Source organism: Tamandua tetradactyla, chromosome 7, assembly GCF_023851605.1.
Source record: "Tamandua tetradactyla isolate mTamTet1 chromosome 7, mTamTet1.pri, whole genome shotgun sequence".
Taxonomy (NCBI): Eukaryota; Metazoa; Chordata; class Mammalia; order Pilosa; family Myrmecophagidae; genus Tamandua; species Tamandua tetradactyla.
This window is the reverse complement of record NC_135333.1, coordinates 131,128,909-131,146,644: the sequence shown is the minus strand read 5'-3', so window position 1 is coordinate 131,146,644 and position 17,736 is coordinate 131,128,909. Positions and strand designations below refer to the sequence as shown.

Below are 17,736 nucleotides of genomic sequence, written 5' to 3'. Positions count from 1 at the left end.
TGTCACATAAATAACCAAAGTTTCTGGGAATGAGCAGGTTATATACAAACAGTTCAGTACCTCAGAATTTAGAAATAACAGTTACAACTCCTGAATATATGTGACTGCTATAAGAGCTTACCATCTAGGACCCTTCACAATAGGCCCCAACCTGATAACTCATGTTCTCAGCTTCATTTCACCAAGCTTTTCTATTATAGTTAGCCCATATGATTGAGGCATGATAATATTTGCCTTTTTGTTCCTGACATTTCATTCAACATACAGTCCTTAAGGCTCGTACACCTGGTTGCATGTCTCACAACTTCATTCCTTCATGTGGCTACTCAGTAGTCTGTTGTATGTATATACCTATTTCTCCCTTCCATTCCGAAGTCATCGTACCCTTAGGCCACCTCCATCCATTGTGATTCTTGAATACTGCTGCCATAGACACCAGTGGGCTGAGCAGTGGGGTTTCAGAATCATGTGGCAACCCCAACCCTAGCCTCCTGTGGATCCACCACACTGCCCTCCAAGGAGCTGCACCTGTTTCCCTACTGACAGGTACATTTCTTTCTCTACATTTTTCTCTAGCACTTGTTTCTCTTTGCTCATTTTTAGATTGTTTTATTCTCACTTCATAAATCCAACCTAAGTATATAGACATGCATTTGCCATCATAATCTATATAAGGACATTTCTTTTTCTTAAAGAATCCATACCCCTCCCCCATGCCCCCCACCTGTTGACTTTTAGTTTTATCATAATGCCTTTGTTACATTCAGTGGAAGCATATTACAGTGTTAAAGGCGACTATAGACCCTAGCTTGCATTGATTGTACTTTTTCCTAAAGGTGACTATAGACCCTAGCTTGCATTGATTGTACTTTTTCCTGTATACCATCTGTTCTAGTTTGCAAGCTGCCAGAATATGTTATATGAGAACTGGAACAGCTTTAAAAATGGAATTTGTTAAGTTGAAAGTTTACAGTTCTAAAGCTGTGAAGATGTCCAAATTAAGGCAAGGCAATGAAAATTTCCATATTAAGGCATCAAAGGAAAGATGCCTTGGTTTAAGATGATGTTCAGGGTTTTTCTGTCAGCTGGAAAGGCACATGGTGAGATCTGCGAGCTACCTCTCCAGTAATCTTCAATGGTTTCCCTGGGGTGCTGTCAGTTCTGGTGGCTCTTAAGTTTTTTTCCAAAATGATTCCCTCTTCAAGGGCTCCAATAAGCAACCCCACCTTGAATGGGTGGAGACACATCTCCATGGAAAATATCTAATCAAAAGTTACTGTCCACAATTGGGTGGGTAAACATCTCCATTGAAACAATAAATATGACACCACCTAACAATATTGAATGAAGATTAAAGGACATAGTTCTTAACTGGCACACCACACATTTTCAACACCTTAGAATGCTGACATTCATTTGTCCTCTCTCATGCAAAAATGTTTTTTTATCTGTACATTTAATCACCATCACTGTCCATTCTAGGCATTCCTAAATTATACCATCTTAGTCTTTATCCTCCCTCTTTCCTTCTGATGGAACTTGCTTTTGACACTTTTTTTTAAGAACTCATTGCCTGACTCCAGATGACGAAGCCTTACTTCTAACTTTCTTTTATTTTATACTTAGATCTATGATCTACATGAGCTACTTTTTGTATAAGGGATAAGATTTAGATTACAGTTCATGTTTTTATAGTTGTACAATTGTTCCAATTGTTTCAAGATTGTTTTGGCTACTCTAGTTTCTTTGCCCCCAGTCCTATGAATATGATCCTATCTGGAAATAGGATCTTTAAAGACGTTATTAGCTAAGATGAAGTCAAATTGCGTTAGGGTGGGACTTAATCCAATATGACTTGTGTCCTCATAAGCAGGGAGAATTGGAAGCAGACAGATGGCCATATGATGTAGGCAGAGATTGAGTTGTGCTACAGATTGCTGGCCAGCCACTGCTAGAACCCTATGGATTTCAGAGGAAGAATGGCCCTGCCCTCACTTTGATTTTGGACTCCCTAGCAACCAGAACTGGGAGACAATACATTTCTGTTGTCTAAAGTCACCCAATTTGTGGTGCTTTGTTACAGCAGCCCTAGGAAACTAAGATACCATATGTATTTTAGAATCACTTCTTTATATCTACAAAAAAATAATTTGCTGGGATTTTGATTAGAATTGTGTTAAATCTACAAATCAAATTGTTGAAAACTGACATCTTATCTACACTAAGTCTTCAAACCCATGAACATACTATGTCTATTACTTTATATCTTCTTTGATTTCTTTCACCAGAGTTTTTCAGTTTTCAGCATATATACCCTGAACATGTTTTGCTAGATATATACCTAACTATTTCACTTTTAGGCAGAAATTGTAATGGCTTGCATTTTAAAAACATTTTTAATTTCCAATTGTTCATCACTGGTGTATAAAATTAGAATTTATCTTTGTGTTGACCTTCTGTCTTCCAACATTGCTAACCTCACTCATTAGTTCTAAGAGTGTTTTTCTTTTTGTATATTTCATGGCCAACCAGGTCTTCTTTAAATAGGGACAGTTTTATTACTACCCTCCAAATGTTCATGCCTTTAGTTTTTTTTCTTACTTCTCCAACTCCTAGTTTCCCCAAAAATGTAGTGTCTGGGGGTTTTCTTTTTCTTATTGTTCTATACAGTTTCCACATAGTCAACTGTGTAGTTTTGGAAATAAACTGCTGCTTCATTCCTACTGTAATTAGTAGGAATAATTTTTACAAACTTTTTTTTACAAGGAAATGACAGTAGAAAAGATAGAGTTCTACTGTGGAAAAAGAGAAGAAAGTATATGGGTCAGTCTCAAAGTAAGTGATAAATTTGAGTAATTTAATGGAAACCAAATAAGAAAAGTTACTTACCCTAACTGGGAAATTTTTCTGTTAAAAATATGTCTTTAAAATTTTGTTCAGGAAAATTTGTTTTTAGAAACAAAATGGGAAATCTTTAGACATCTGAAGATAGAAGAAAATGTTAGCTTTTTGGTATTAGTATAAAACAGTAGAGTCAATTCTAACAAATCAAAGTTTGGAACTTAAAATAAAACCATTAGCATTTTATTGACTGAATAATTGGCAAATACATCAATCAATTCACAGTCAGGATTTCAGCAACCCATATTTTGAAATGTTTTTAGCTTTACTATAATAGTTTTTTAAGTTGCAAACAAAATTACAGCTTTGCTGACAGAGACGAGGAAGTGATTACTTAAAAACATCTTTCCGAGATTCATTAAACTTTTGGCTCCTTCTCAACTGAGGATTTGTTCAAGAACATTTTTTTCTGCCAATAAAAACTCTCAAGGACATTTAGATTGTTATCCTCTTCCTCTTCTGACCCACACATCTCTTTGCTTCTAACTCTGGCCCAGAATTTAGTGAGCATGCTGGGTGTCTGCTTTACTTCTCTCTCTTTTGCCGTCTTCTGAGAAAATTGCCCCTGGTCCTGGGCTTTCATGATACAGAATCAGAGAATTTACAGCAAAGAGGATTGGAGAGACTACAAAAAAGGAAGGAAGAACTTGATGAGAGAGATGTATGTGCATCTGCACAATAAAGAATAGTAGACAGCTGATGGGGAAAAGTTAAAAGTCCCTCTAAGGAGGAGAGATATATCGCCAGCTGTTAGACCTGGAGTCCTTAAGGATTCCACATGAGACATGAGTTACTAAACATTAACAGATTTATTGAAGGAATAAAGCAGGGAGGAAGTAGATGGGAGAGAAAAGGGAGAAAACAGGTAGGAGCCAGCATGAAGAAAGAGAAAATGGTTCTGGTTCCTTGTTCTAGAAGCTATGTTTTAAAGGGACAGTGATGCCAGGAGGGGAAGGCGCCCACTAGGTGTTGTGTTGTTTCCTGATTGGATGGGGGCTTGTAACAGGTTTATATCTGGACCCTTGGACCTGCCAAGGACACTGAGGAGGGGGGCTGAGGGGTCCTCTGCATCAAGAGTTACTTTTTCTCTTAGAATTTTCTTTCTGTGACCTAACACCACGCTGTTAAATATTTTCTAAGATATTTAAAGTGTGGGATTTCTTTTACAGCTCTTTTCTTTGGGGACTGCGCCTCTTTGAAGTTGATACCACATATAGAATAGACTCAAGAACTTATAAAGATTAAAGATACTATATCACCTCTAATGTGTATGCATTTGTAAAATGTTAAGCTAGAAAATTATTAAGAAAAGAAAGACTTTTGGGTCCATGACCATCCATAATCACAGAATGAGACTTGAGAAAATAATCACCTATTTCACATCAGAATTTTCACAACTACATGAATTGAGTAAATAAAATTTTCATAGAAGTGAAAATATCAAGATTAATGAACTGAAGTAATATTCAAAACAAATTATGTATACAAAAAGAAATGTACCACCTACTCAATTTACATGTCTGGTAAATTCAACTTTCTAGAGCATAATCATGAGCCTGAAAATTAAATCATTATACTTTCTGTTATTTCATTTTTATTTCCCTTTCTGAGCAAATTTTTTATGGTCAGGAAGATTTTGATATAACAACCCAAGGTTATATGGATTTGTATTTTTAAAAAACTTTTTATTGCAGTAACATCTGTACAAAACTTTAAACTCCCAAATTTTAAGTATTTATTTAGTTGTTTAAAAATAACCAAAATAAACCTATCACCTGTTGACATATCTATTTTTATGAAGAATAACTATATTTTAAAAAAATAATTACTCTAAAGAGTAGTATGGTTTTATTTCTTGAAAATCTTTTTAATTGCTGGCTTAATAGAAGACAGCTGATTCTTATATCTCTTCTGCTTTTAATCTCTTGTGAAATCACACACTATGAAACCTCTGGCAAACATTATACACTCAAGAGAGCATGAAAGTGATAAAGGCAAGTAATAACTTATTGTTATTAAGAAAAGGGTCTTAACTTGTGGAAACCATGAAAGAGTTTCAGGGACTCACAGGCTATAGTTTGAGAATTATTTTTATTACATTTTATTTAAAATTTTTATTTTGAGAAACTGTTGATTCAAATGTAGTGGTGAGAAATACTCCATAAATACAATAATCCCATTATGCCATTTCCTCCAGTAATAACATCTTGTAAAAGTTTAGTGCAAAATCACAACAAAGATATTGACATGGAGAATCAAGATAGGAAACATTTCCAACACCATACGCAAAAATCCCTCATATTGCCTTTTTATAGCCATGCCCACTTCAGCCCCCATTTCAACTTCTGGCAGACAACAATCTATAACTTTGTCATTTAAAGAATGTCATATAAATTTCATGCACTAAGTCACCTTATGGGATTGACTTTTATTCACTCAGCATAATTCTTGGAGATTCACTTATGTTGTTGTGTTCATTTCTTTTTATTACTGAGTAATAGTTCATGTTATAGATATACCACAGTTTTTTTAACCAACCAATCATTGATGGCATCTTGTTCATTTCCATTTTTTTGCTATTACAAATAAAGCTGCTATAAATATTTATATCTAGGTTTTTATGGGAGCATGAATCTTCCTTTCCCTGGGATATATCCCCAGGAGCGTAAGTGCTGGGTCATATGGAAATTGTATGTTTAGTGCTTAGGAAACTGCCAGACTGTTTTTCAGAGTAACTATGCCATTTTAGATTCCCACCAGCAATGTATGAGTTATCTGTTTCTGTGTTGTTGCTATTTTTATTTTAGACAATCTGATAGGTGCACAGTGGTATCTCATTATGGTTTAATTTGTACATCCCTAGTGGCTAACAATGTTGAACATCTTTTCATGTGCTTATTTCATGTGAAATATCTCATCATGTTCTAAGTGGATTGTTTGTTTGTTTTTCTGCTGAATTTTGAGAGTTCTTTATATATTCTAGACACTAGCTGGTCCTTTGCTGGATAGGGCATTTGCAAATTTTTCTCCACTCTATATTTGTATTTTCATTCTCTTAAGACCTTTTGCAGAGCCAAAGCTTTTAATTTTGATGAAGTCCAATTTATCAGGTTTTCCTTTTATAGATCATGCTTTTGACAAAAAAAAATAAGAACTCTTTGCCTTTAGATCCTGAAGATTTTTCCTATATTTTTTCTAAAATTTCATATTTAAATGTGTGATTCATTTTGAGCTAATTTTTGAATTTTTGGATAAGGCATGAGACTCAGGTCAAAGTTAAATTTTTTTCCTATGGATGTCCAATTGTTCCAGCACCATTTGTTTAAAGACTATTTTTCCCCATTTGCAATTGCTTTTGAAACTTTGCCAACAATCATTTGGGAATATGTAAGTAGGTCACATATTTCGTCATTCTCTATTCTATTTCATTGATCTATGGGTTATCTTTCACCAGTACCATACAATCCTGATTGTTATAGCTATTATATTGTCTTGAAATTGGGTGGAGCCAAAATTGTTGGCTCTTCTAGTTATTTTGCCTTTCCTTATAAAATTTAGAATAATATTGTTTGTATCTTTAAAAAATCTTAGTTGGATTTTAATAAGAATTGCAGTAAACCTGTAAATCAATTTAATGTTATTTCACCAGGTTGCGTGAGTATCAAAAATTTATCTCTTTTTATAGCTCTTAATCCTCTCCCCCAATTATAATTGTCTTTAATATTTCTTCACATAGAACCACATCAAACAATGTATTGGTTTGCTAAAGTTGCTGGAGTGCAATACCAGAAATGGAACAGCTTTTATAAAGGGTATTTATTAAGTTACAAGTTTATGGTTCTATGGCCATAAAAATGTTCAGACTAAGGCATCCAGGGAAAGATACCTTGACTCAAGAAAGGCCAGTGAGTTCAAAACACCTCATTCATCTGGGAAATCATGTGGCTGGCATCTGCTAGTCCTTTGACTTCTCATTTCAAATATCTTCCCTAGGGGCATTTTCTTTCTTCATCTCCAAATGTCTGGGTCTCAGGTTGGCTCTGTCAGCTCTGTATTCTCTTTAAAATGCTTCCTCTTTTAAAGGACTCCAATAAAGTAATCAAGACCTACCTTGAATGGGTGGAGTCACATGTTACACACATCTAATCAAAAGTTCACACCCAAAACTGGGTGTGTCACATCTCCATGGAAACAATCTGGTCAAAGTTTCCACTCCATAATATTAAATCAGAATTAAAGAACATGGCTTTTCTGGGGTACCCAAGTTTCAAACCTGCACAGACAGTATTAGAATTTTTGTTTTAATTACCAAACTATCAAACATAATTTAGAAAACTCAAGAGGAGAAGGAAAATCTATTGTATTTACCCATATTTTTCTTACTATATTCTTCTACCTTCCTGATTTTCCATGATTCTTTCTTTGATATTTTTTTAAGCCTAAATAATTTCCTTTAGCCTTTCTTTATGGTGGCTTTTTCATTTCTGGCTTTGTTTCAATTGATTTTTGTGTGTGTGCTCATTATAGTACATATTTGTTTATTTCTTTTCATGATTAGTAATTTTTTATTAGATGCCAAACATTGTGAATTTCACTTTTTTGGTTTCGTATATTTTATATTACTAAAAATATTTTTTAGCTTTCTTCTGGGAGGCAGTTAAATTATATGGAGATAGTCTGATCCTTAGGGCCACGACTTAAAATTTATTAAACATGATCAGAGCAGTGCTCAGACTAAGGTTAACTATTCCCCACTGTTCAGGAAAAATCCTAATGCCCTGTGAATCAATGTGGAATTCCAGAATTGCTGGTAGGAACATTTATTATCCTGTTCCTGTGTGAGTTACTGGGTACTTTTACTTCTAATCCTTTCGGAAGGTTTTTGCCTGACTTTGAGCAGTTTTCCCACATGCAAGTGCTGATCAGTACTTGCGATGGTTATGTTGATATGTAAACTTGGCCAGATAATGGTGCTCAGTTGTCTGGTCAAGCAAGCTCTGCCCTAACTCTTACTACAAGGATATTTCATGGACTTAAATCATCAGTTAGTTGATTACATTTATGGCTGTAATCATTCTACATTCTACAATCAACGAAGAGTGATGTCAGCAATGAGAGACATATCATCCAATCAGTTGAAGGTTTTAAAAGGAGAAGTGATGACTTCAACAGTCAGAAGAGAAACTTTCCATCTGTATTTCAACTGGCTAGCTTCTCTTGGGGAATTTGCCAAAAACATTCATCAGAGTTCTGGCTAACACCCTGCCCTACAAAATCTGGACTGTGCATCTCCACAGTTGTGTGAGATAATTTTGTTTACAGATATCTCTTGCAGGTTCTGTTTCCCTAGAGAATCCTGAGTAATACAGTACTCAACAGAATACTTGACGGGGACCGTCTGTAAATCTATAGAGTCTCTCCCTCTGATACTCAGTCTTACAAACTTGAGCTACCTTGGTCTACCTAGACTCTCAGCTTTGTCTCCTCAGCTCAGGACATTTTCTAGGCTCTATCAATGTTTTTCTGACTTCTGCAGCCTCCTGGAAACTCTGTCAAGGCAGTAGGCTGAGGCGATTGTAGATCCTAACTTATTTTTTGCCTCTCAGGGGTCATTTTCTATTGTTATCTGACGTCCAGGATCTTGAAGATATATTTTGTCCCAATTTTTGGTTCTTTCAAGCAGAAAAGTAAATTCAGTCCCTGCTGCTATATTTTGTCCAAAACCAGAAGTCCCTGATAAGTGCTGATTGAGTAACTGACAAACAATGAAAAACTGTAGAAATAACATGAGGCCTAGGATATGCTTTCACCTTTCCAAAAGGATTTAACTTTTTTTTTCACAATCAGGTGGTTAAGGGCAATAGCGATCCATTTCACTTTAATCCAATTTCAGGATTGAGATGATTCCAACCTGAGCTTTAATTCTTGCAAGGACAAGTTTATTTCTGGTAAATCCTTTTAAATGTTGCCAACTTTAACTGTAGGGGGCTTACGCGGTGCTCCATTTGAAAGATTTTAGTGACTTAGTTCCATAGAGGATAGCTCTACAAAATAAGATTTGTGCCCCCTATTCAAACTATTCTTCCAATCCATCAGTAACACGTTAGCCATCTTTTATAATTAAATCCTTTTAAAAAGGCCCCTTCCTTCTTTCTTTCCTTCCTTTCTCTCTCCCTCCTTTTCTTCCTTCATAATTTGCAAGGTATAATGCAAAATGAAGATGTGAGGCCTCTTGTATCTCTCTTGACTTGTCATGAGAATTTTTATTGTTTATTTAATGTCATTCTATGTAAAGAAAAATTAGAATTTTTAATTATTGTCTTGAATTGTGCCATTCATCTTTATATTGGTTAATGTTACTTTAAAACACAGCTATAAGACCTTTTTATTATTATGTGGAATCTTTAGAATTGCACAATTCATATTTCATAGCTTATATGTGCATACATATTTTGTTATTAGCAGAACAGTGGAAATGTAGCTCAAGACTTAATTGACTATTTTTATTTTGATACACACTCATTCTACAAACACTCTACCTTAGGCTTGTGATGAATAAGAAAGGACTAAAAAGGAAAGGAAATATTTGTTGCCCAATCTTTTCCTTTACTTCCATGCCATCATTTTCAGTGTCAGTAGTAGGGTGCTACTTTTTAAATTAACATAAAAAAGTATATGATAAGTTTCTTGGATTGTGTTTCTTACAACACCATTACTTTCTGTTCTAGTTTGAACGCTATCAGAATGCGCTATATCAGAAACGGAATGACTTTTATTAAAAGGGGAATTTAATAAGTTGCAAGTTTACAGTTCTAAAGCTGTGAAAATATCCAAATTAAAGCAAGGTTGTAGATATCCAATCTAAGGCATTCAGGGAAAGATATCTTGATTCAGGAAGGCTGATGAGGTTCAGGGTTTCTCTCTCAACTGGAAAGGCACATGGTGAACATGGCGATGTTTGCTAGATTTCTCTCCAGGCTTCTTGTTTCATGATGCTCCCCCAGATTGCTCCATCTCTAAAGTTTGGTCTCTGGCTGTGTGGGCTCTCATGGTTCTAGTGGCTCTCTCCAAAATGTTTCCTCTTTTAAAGGAATGTAGTAACTTAAGCAAGACCCTTCTGGAATGGGTGGAGTCACATGTCCCTCTAATCAAAAATTAATACCCACAGTTGGGTGTGTCACATCTCTGTGGAGATAATTTAATCAAGTTTCCAACCCACAGTACTGAATAGGGGTTAAAAGAAATGGCTGCCTTCCACAAGACGGATCAGGATTAAAGCATGGCTTTTCTAGGGCACATAATCCTTTCAAGCCAGCACTACTTACTTTCTGCATTCAAACAAGTTCTGATTCAAAGGAAAGCAAGGCCTCTCAGGGCTAACATATCCCCTCCTACCTAGTTGTATCTGTAACATGTCTACCTTATACTAGCTTTGTGTTTTGCTCAACTCCCATGCCTAAAACATCCACCATAATTCAGCGTTCAAAGGGCCGCACTAACATTATAAGTAAATGAGGTGGTAAGGACATCAGGCATGCATATTGCATGTACCTCCTCTGCTCACATGCATGCTGTATTGTCAAATATCATACAATGGGCTGGCTTAACAACAGGAATTTATTGGCCCATGGTTTCAGATGTTAGAAAGCTTGCTTCCTCCCCATGTCAGTTTTTTCTGGTTAGACAGCAATCTTTGAGTTTCCTTGGCTTTTCTGTCACATAGCAAGGCACATAGTGATGTCTACTCCTTTTTTCCTCCAGGTTCTGTTGACTTCTAACTTTTTCCCCTGCTCCTGGTGGTTTCCTTCTTTCATGTCCAATTTCCTTTGCTTTTAAGGACTGCAGCCATATTGGATTAAGGCCAACCCACATTCTATTTGGGCCCACTTTAACTTCTTTAAAGGTTCTATTATAATTAAGTTCACATCCAGATGGTCAGGGGTTGGGACTGAACATGCCTTTTGCGGGGGACATGATTCAATTTCCAACATGTCCCATAGGACTTCACTTACAAAAGACAAGTTCAAAGATAAAATTTTTAAGCATTTCAGGAGGGCAACAACAGAGCATTAAGCCAAGTGCAGGCCCCTTCTAAGTGCAATGCCCTTTGTGACTATATAGGTCACATGCCTATGAAGTCGGCCCTGATCCCATGAACACATTCTGGGAAACACTGCTCTTGCTTAATATTTGGTTTCTCCTCTATGAAGTGAAGATAGTAACATTACTGACCTCTTAGGTTGTTGTGGGAATTTAATGAGTTAATATGTGAATTAGCCAGCAACTGTCAAAACAATATTGCCCAACAAACAACTCCAAAACTCAGTAGCTTTCAATAGCAGACATTCTTTCTGACTTACAGACCTGTAGGTCAGCTGGGTGGATCTTTTCAAGCTGCAGGTCAGCTGGGGATGGCTCCAAGTTTTATGTTAGGTCCCTTCTCCATATCTCTTAACCTGCAGAAAGAAATCTCATAGCTTCTTATGAAGATCCCAAGAGAGGGGCATACACACATCAAAACACACAGCTCACTTTACATCCAGAACATGAATATTTGCTAAACTGTAATCCAATATATTGTGATGGCTGTACTTTAGACTCAATCTCCAAATTTGTTCTTCTAAATCTATATCCTATACATATTCTGTTATAATTATAATGTATTCTATACTATATATATATAGTCTATTATAAAGATGAATTTGAAGTTGTCCCCGTTTTATCTGGACTCTACCAGGAAATTGCATATGTGGGTCTATATTATGATATACTTGGAGAGCTGGCAAACTTACCATGTGCCCCCATCTCTCCACAATACAGAGCAAAGGAGATCATGGGAGGACAGTGAGGAAGACACTGGTATTCTTGTGTGCTGGACCTTGAGAGTTCTCACTAGCAGGTTCAACAGGGGCTTACATTGGCTCATGGAGATACTGAGACAGCCTAAGAGAAGTAAACAGATACAGGATGCTGAGAATGAGACTTTGCCTGCCCATGACCACCTACAAGAGCCATAAACACAAATTTAGCAGCTACATTGTGCATAATAACAAGATAGATAGGCATGAGACCTATTTCCTATATAGATGCCTCAGCCTAAATACACCAGGATGAGTCACCATAAGGCAACAAAGGATGTCAGTCTTTTTTTTTTTTTTTTTTTTTTTTTAATTTTTTTATTAATCAAAAAAAAAGAAAAGAAATTAACACAACATTTAGAAATCATTCCATTCTACACATGCACTCAGTAATTCTTAGTATCATCACATAGATGTATGATCATCATTTCTTAGTACATTTGCATTGATTTAGGAAAAGAACTAGCAAAACAGCAGAAAAAGATATAGAATGTTAATATAGAGAAGAGAATTAAAATAATAATACCAACAATATATATATATATATATAAAGGAAAAAGAAAAAAACAAAAACAAAAGATACAAACACACAAACAAACAAACAAAAAACCATATTTCAGGTGCAGCTTCAGTCAGTGTTCCAACATAGTTACATTACACTTAGGTATTATTGTGCTGTCCATTTTTGAGTTTTTGTATCTAGTCCTGTTGCACAGTCTGTATCCCTTCAGTTCCAATTACCCATTATTTTACCCTGTTTCTAACTCCTGCTGGTCTCTGTTACCAATGATATAGTCCAAGCTGATTCTCGAATGTCGGTTCACATCAGTGGGACCATACAGTATTTGTCCTTTAGTTTTTGGCTAGACTCACTCAGCATAATGTTCTCTAGGTCCATCTATGTTATTACATGCTTCATGAGTTTAGTCTGTCTTAAAGCTGCATAATATTCCATCGTAGGTATACGCCACAGTTTGTTTAGCCACTCGTCTGTTGATGGGCATTTTGGCTGTTTCCATCTCTTTGAAATTGTAGAAAATGCTGCTATAAACACTGGTGTGCAAATGTCCGTCTGTGTCTTTGCCCTTAAGTCCTTTGAGTAGATACCTAGCAGTGGTATTGCTGGGTCGTAATCCATTCTGCCATTCTATGTCTTTTGATTGGGAAATTCAGTCCATTAACTTTTAGTGTTATTACTGTTTGGATAATATTTTCCTCTATCATTTTGGCTTTTGTATTATATATATCATATCTGATTTTCCTTCTTTCTACACTTTACTCCATACCTCTCTCTTCTGTCTTTTCATATCTGACTCTAGTGCTCCCTTTAGTATTTCTTGCAGAGCTGGTCTCTTGGTCACAAATTCTCTCAGTGACTTTTTGTCTATAAATGTTTTAATTTCTCCTTCATTTTTGAAGGACAATTTTGCTGGATATAGGAGTCTTGGTTGGCAGTTTTTCTCTTTTAGTGATTTAAATATATCATCCCACTGTCTTCTAGCTTCCATGGTTTCTGCTGAGAAATCTACACATAGTCTTATTGGGTTTCCCTTGTATGTGACAGATTGTTTTTCTCTTGCTGCTTTCAAGATCCTCTCTTTCTCTTTGACCTCTGACATTCTAACTAGTAAATGTCTTGGAGAACGCCTATTTGGGTCTATTCTCTTTGGGGTGCGCTGCACTTCTTGGATCTGTATATTTAGGTCTTTCATAAGAGTTGGGAAATTTTCAGTGATAATTTCTTCCATTAGTTTTTCTCCTCCTTTTCCCTTCTCTTCTCTTTCTGGGACACCCACAACACGTATATTTGTGCGCTTCATATTGTCATTCAGTTCCCTGATTCCCTGCTCAAGTTTTTCCATTCTTTTCCCTATAGTTTCTGTTTCTTTTTGGAATTCAGTTGTTCCATCCTCCAGTTCACTAATTGTAGCTTCTGTCTCTTTAGATCTACCATTGTAGGTATCCATTGTTTTTTTCCATTTTTTCTTCTTTGTCCTTCACTCCCACAAGTTCTGTGATTTGTTTTTTCAGATTTTCTATTTCTTCTTTTTGTTCAGCCCATATCTTCTTCATGTCCTCCCTCAATTTATTGATTTGGTTTTTGAAGAGTTTTTCCATTTCTGTTCGTATATTCAGCATTAGTTGTCTCAGCTCCTGTATCTCATTTGAACTATTGGTTTGTTCCTTTGATTGGGCCATATCTTCAATTTTCCGAGCGTCATCCATTATTTTCTGCTGGTGTCTGGGCATTTGATCAGATCTCCCTGGGTGTGGGACCCAGCTGGTTGAAAGGTTTTTCTGTGGAATCTCTGGGCTCTGTTTTTCTTTTCCTGCCCAGTAGGTGGCGCTCGTGGCGGTCGTTTGTCTGCGGGGCAGTCGGCCCGGGAAACCGCGCGTGGAGGCGGGGGTCGCTGGCCGTGGCTTGGGGGAGTGCCGGTCCTAATTGCTCAGCTGGCCCGAGACGCCAAGCGTGACGGGAGGGCCCCGCTATCCAATGTTCCCAGTCAGACCGGGGAGCCACGTGCGTGGAGGGGACCCCAGACGCCAGCCACCCCAGCCGGGAAAACGTGCACCCCTCGGGTATCTCACAGCAGTGGATTCTCCCTACCCGTTCAGCCGTTTCAGAATGGGGTACGCTGTCTTTTTTGGTCTCTGTCGTGACTCTGGGAGCTGTTTCGTATTGTTTCTGTTTCTTTAGTTGCTTTTCTGGAGGAGGAACTAAGACCCGCGCGTCTTACTAAGCCGCCATCTTCTCCGAGGATGTCAGTCTTTTTTAATTCAATAAGAGAGCACAGCGTTTTGCGTTTTTTAATTATGGCAAATTTATGAAAGTGTGGAAGCTAATGTTCTCCTCTTAAAAGACTTCACAAACTTTCAAATTCAGAAATCCTTGAGGAGAGATTGTTCTTACAGTAAAAACTCTTTCTGGCTCTTAGATGCCTAAGAGGAGGAATTCAAGAAAAGAGCATTTACATAGTTAATCTGCTCTGCTTTATGTAGTTTTATGGGTAATATAAGCATCCCTGATTTATAAATAACCAAGCTGATGTGCACATGCCTCTCCAGCTCTAGTAACTTTTCAGGGGTGAAAGAACTGCTTCTCAAAAAAGCAAAATGAAACCTTCAGAAATGAGACCAGTGTCTGTCCCAGCTACAAAAATATATAGTCATCTTCTCTAAACCCAGGAAATGAAAGGTTACAGCTTTTCCCCTTATGAGGTACAAATACTATCATGCTGCCACCCTCCAGCTCAACCTGGCAGCTGCCAAGATTTTAACGTGGAGTAAATGAGATGCTGGTGTCCAAAGCTATATTCTCATGAGTGCATTGTTTAATACATAGTATACATTTCCATACAGCATAAAAATCTATTTAATTCATTCTGTGACTGTGGGTTTCAGTATTTGAGCTAGCCTGGGGACTAGGAGCAGGATTTTTTTTTATCTGAAAGGGCTTCAGTGGGTCTGTGAAGCCATTCAAAGTATATGAAAAATTGGGGCATATATGTAGAGGTGTAGTTGTCTAGGGAGTATGTCCACAGCTTTCAAGAGATACCCAGAGAGTTTCGTGACACAACGAGTTCAAGAACTACTAATTTAGAATATTGTTTATAAGAGAAATTGCTTTTCAAATCCAGAAAAACAACTTCAAGCAAACTTTTGGAAGCCAGCCTGTTGGGATGATGAGAAGTATAAATATATCTTGTAATGACAAATCCCATTAAAATATGATTTAATGGAAGTAAGTAAATGCTTGCCTTTTTTTAAATGAAAATAAGTAAATGTTAACTTGCTTTGATTTTATTCTCAGTCCAAATTGGTCCTAAAATGTTCTTATATATCTTATCCATTAACCACAGCACCTGAAATTATCCAAAGTTCTAAGGGGCTCCCATATCAGAAGCTCTATGAAATGTTTTAACTAGGTTTTTACTTTTCTTATTTTACATCTAAAATATATTTAAAGGTCAGAATAGAGAGAGAGAGAGAGGAGAGAGGAGAGAGAGAGAGAGAGAGAGAGAGAGAGAGAGAGAGAGAGAGAGAGAGAGAGAGAGAGAGGGAGGGAGGGAGGTGGGGGCAGAGAGAGAATGAGGCTGTAGAAAAAAATTCTACATTCTATTTGAATGTGAAAATAGAAGTTTGGGGTTAAGGGAACCCTTTTGGAGAGTGACACCATTGATCTTTAGGGACTTGCAAAAAATTCTGAATAAACCCAACTCTGACCCAAGACTTCTTAAAGTTCAAAAACTGAGGGCTAATTTTGTGTGTTTTTGTTGAATTTTCACATGATTCCATAGTGCCTGCTTCCAGCTGGAACTTGACATGGAAATACTTATACTGAAATAACATTGAGAAGGGAGTCCTTGTGTGGTTTCTGATCAAGCTAAAACCAAGAAAAAATGAAAATCCCAGGAGATCGCCTCATTTTTATTTTCATCTTTTCTTCTACTGCATCTTAAGAAAGTCTCTGGGCTGGTAATCTGTATAATAGACATTTTGTAAAACATATTAGCCTGAGATCTTTTTTGGCTGTAAAGGCTTATAATAAAATGAGTTTATCTACCAGTAAGTTATTCAGGAAATCATCCTCTCCAACAGTTTTATTACTACTTGGGGTTGCTATCTCTTTTATTTAATTTTTTTCTTGATTTCTGGCAAATCAATCAGGTGAATTTTTAAAAAAGTCATACCCCATTAAATCTAGTCAGATTATTTTTCTAGCTTCTCTCAAAAAAAATGATTTATGAATTTATTTCTGCATAGTGTGTACTAAAATCAGTAAGAAGCATCATACAGAAAAATAAAAAAAATATTGACTTAATAGCACCCAAACTAGACTTCTTTTTTCCTGCTCATCCTTATATTGTGCACCATAGCTGATGATTATCGTTTAAAAGTGTGTCTGTATTGGCAAGATTAGTGAATCTGTCTACAAATGAAAGAGGTCTGATTTGCTTTGCTAATATTGCTGGAATGCAATATACCAGAAATGGATTGGGTTTTACAAAGGGGATTATTAGGTTACAAATGTGCAGTTCTAAGGCCATGAAAATGTCCCAATTAAAGCATCAACAAGAGGATACCTCAAGAAGTGCCAATTGTGTCTGCAGTTTCTCTGTCACATGGGAAGGCACATGGCAATGTCTGCTGCCTTTGCTCCTGGGTTTCATTTCTTTCAAACTCAGGTTCCTGTGGCATTCCCTCTGAGATTCTGTCTCTAAGCATCTGAAATCTCTTGGGTCTCTGTATCAGCTCTGAGTCGCCTCTCATAAAGGGCTCCAGGAAAGGATTAAGACCCACATTGATGGGTGGGGTCACATCTCCACGGACACAACCTAATCAGAAGGTCCCAGCCACAGTTGGGTGGGTTTCATATCCATGGAGACAATCTAATCAAGAGGTCCCACCTGACAATAGGTCTGCCCCCACAAGATTAAATAAAAAGAACATGGCTTTTCTGGGGGTACGTAACAGTTTCAAACCAGCACATGGTCTAAGTTTTAATAGGAGCCAAAAACCAAAGAAAATAAAATCTGGGCATTGAACAGCTGAACTCTTTTCTTCCACACTTACCTGGCAGGGGTGGTGGGTCCCTTCAGCTACTTCTGCACAGACCCTGGTCACATGAGAAATAACAAGAATGTCTTCCAGCCCTGAAATCTAGTACAAATTGGAATCAGTTTTATTTGGATAAAGGAGATAGGAGCATGTCTGTATTTGTGCATTTTGTCTGTGTGTCATGCTGTGTTGTTCATCAAATACAAAACCAACTGACCACATTTTCATAGCTTGTAGCAAAACTGTACTTTAAAATATGGTTCTCTTAAGAAGAAATTAGAAGAGAAGGATGTGTCCAGGATTCCCGACAAAAAGACAACTTCCAAATCTTAGCTATAGTGGGAAAGGCGTTTTTTCACCCTCATTTGCCTAACATACATTAAATTAACCAAAACACTTAATGGGTAATCTCAGGTAA

At 36.9% G+C, this 17,736-nt stretch overlaps 1 long non-coding RNA gene across 1 annotated transcript; it reads right to left on the bottom strand.

Moving 5' to 3' along the window:
- Positions 1–3,119: 3,119 nt before the first annotated feature.
- Positions 3,120–17,421, bottom strand: LOC143690152 (uncharacterized). Its single transcript, XR_013179013.1, has 4 exons — positions 17,334–17,421; positions 11,694–11,844; positions 11,266–11,357; positions 3,120–3,526 (listed from the first exon to the last, which is right to left on the bottom strand). It is a non-coding gene; the product is annotated as an uncharacterized LOC143690152 (long non-coding RNA).
- Positions 17,422–17,736: the final 315 nt, after the last annotated feature.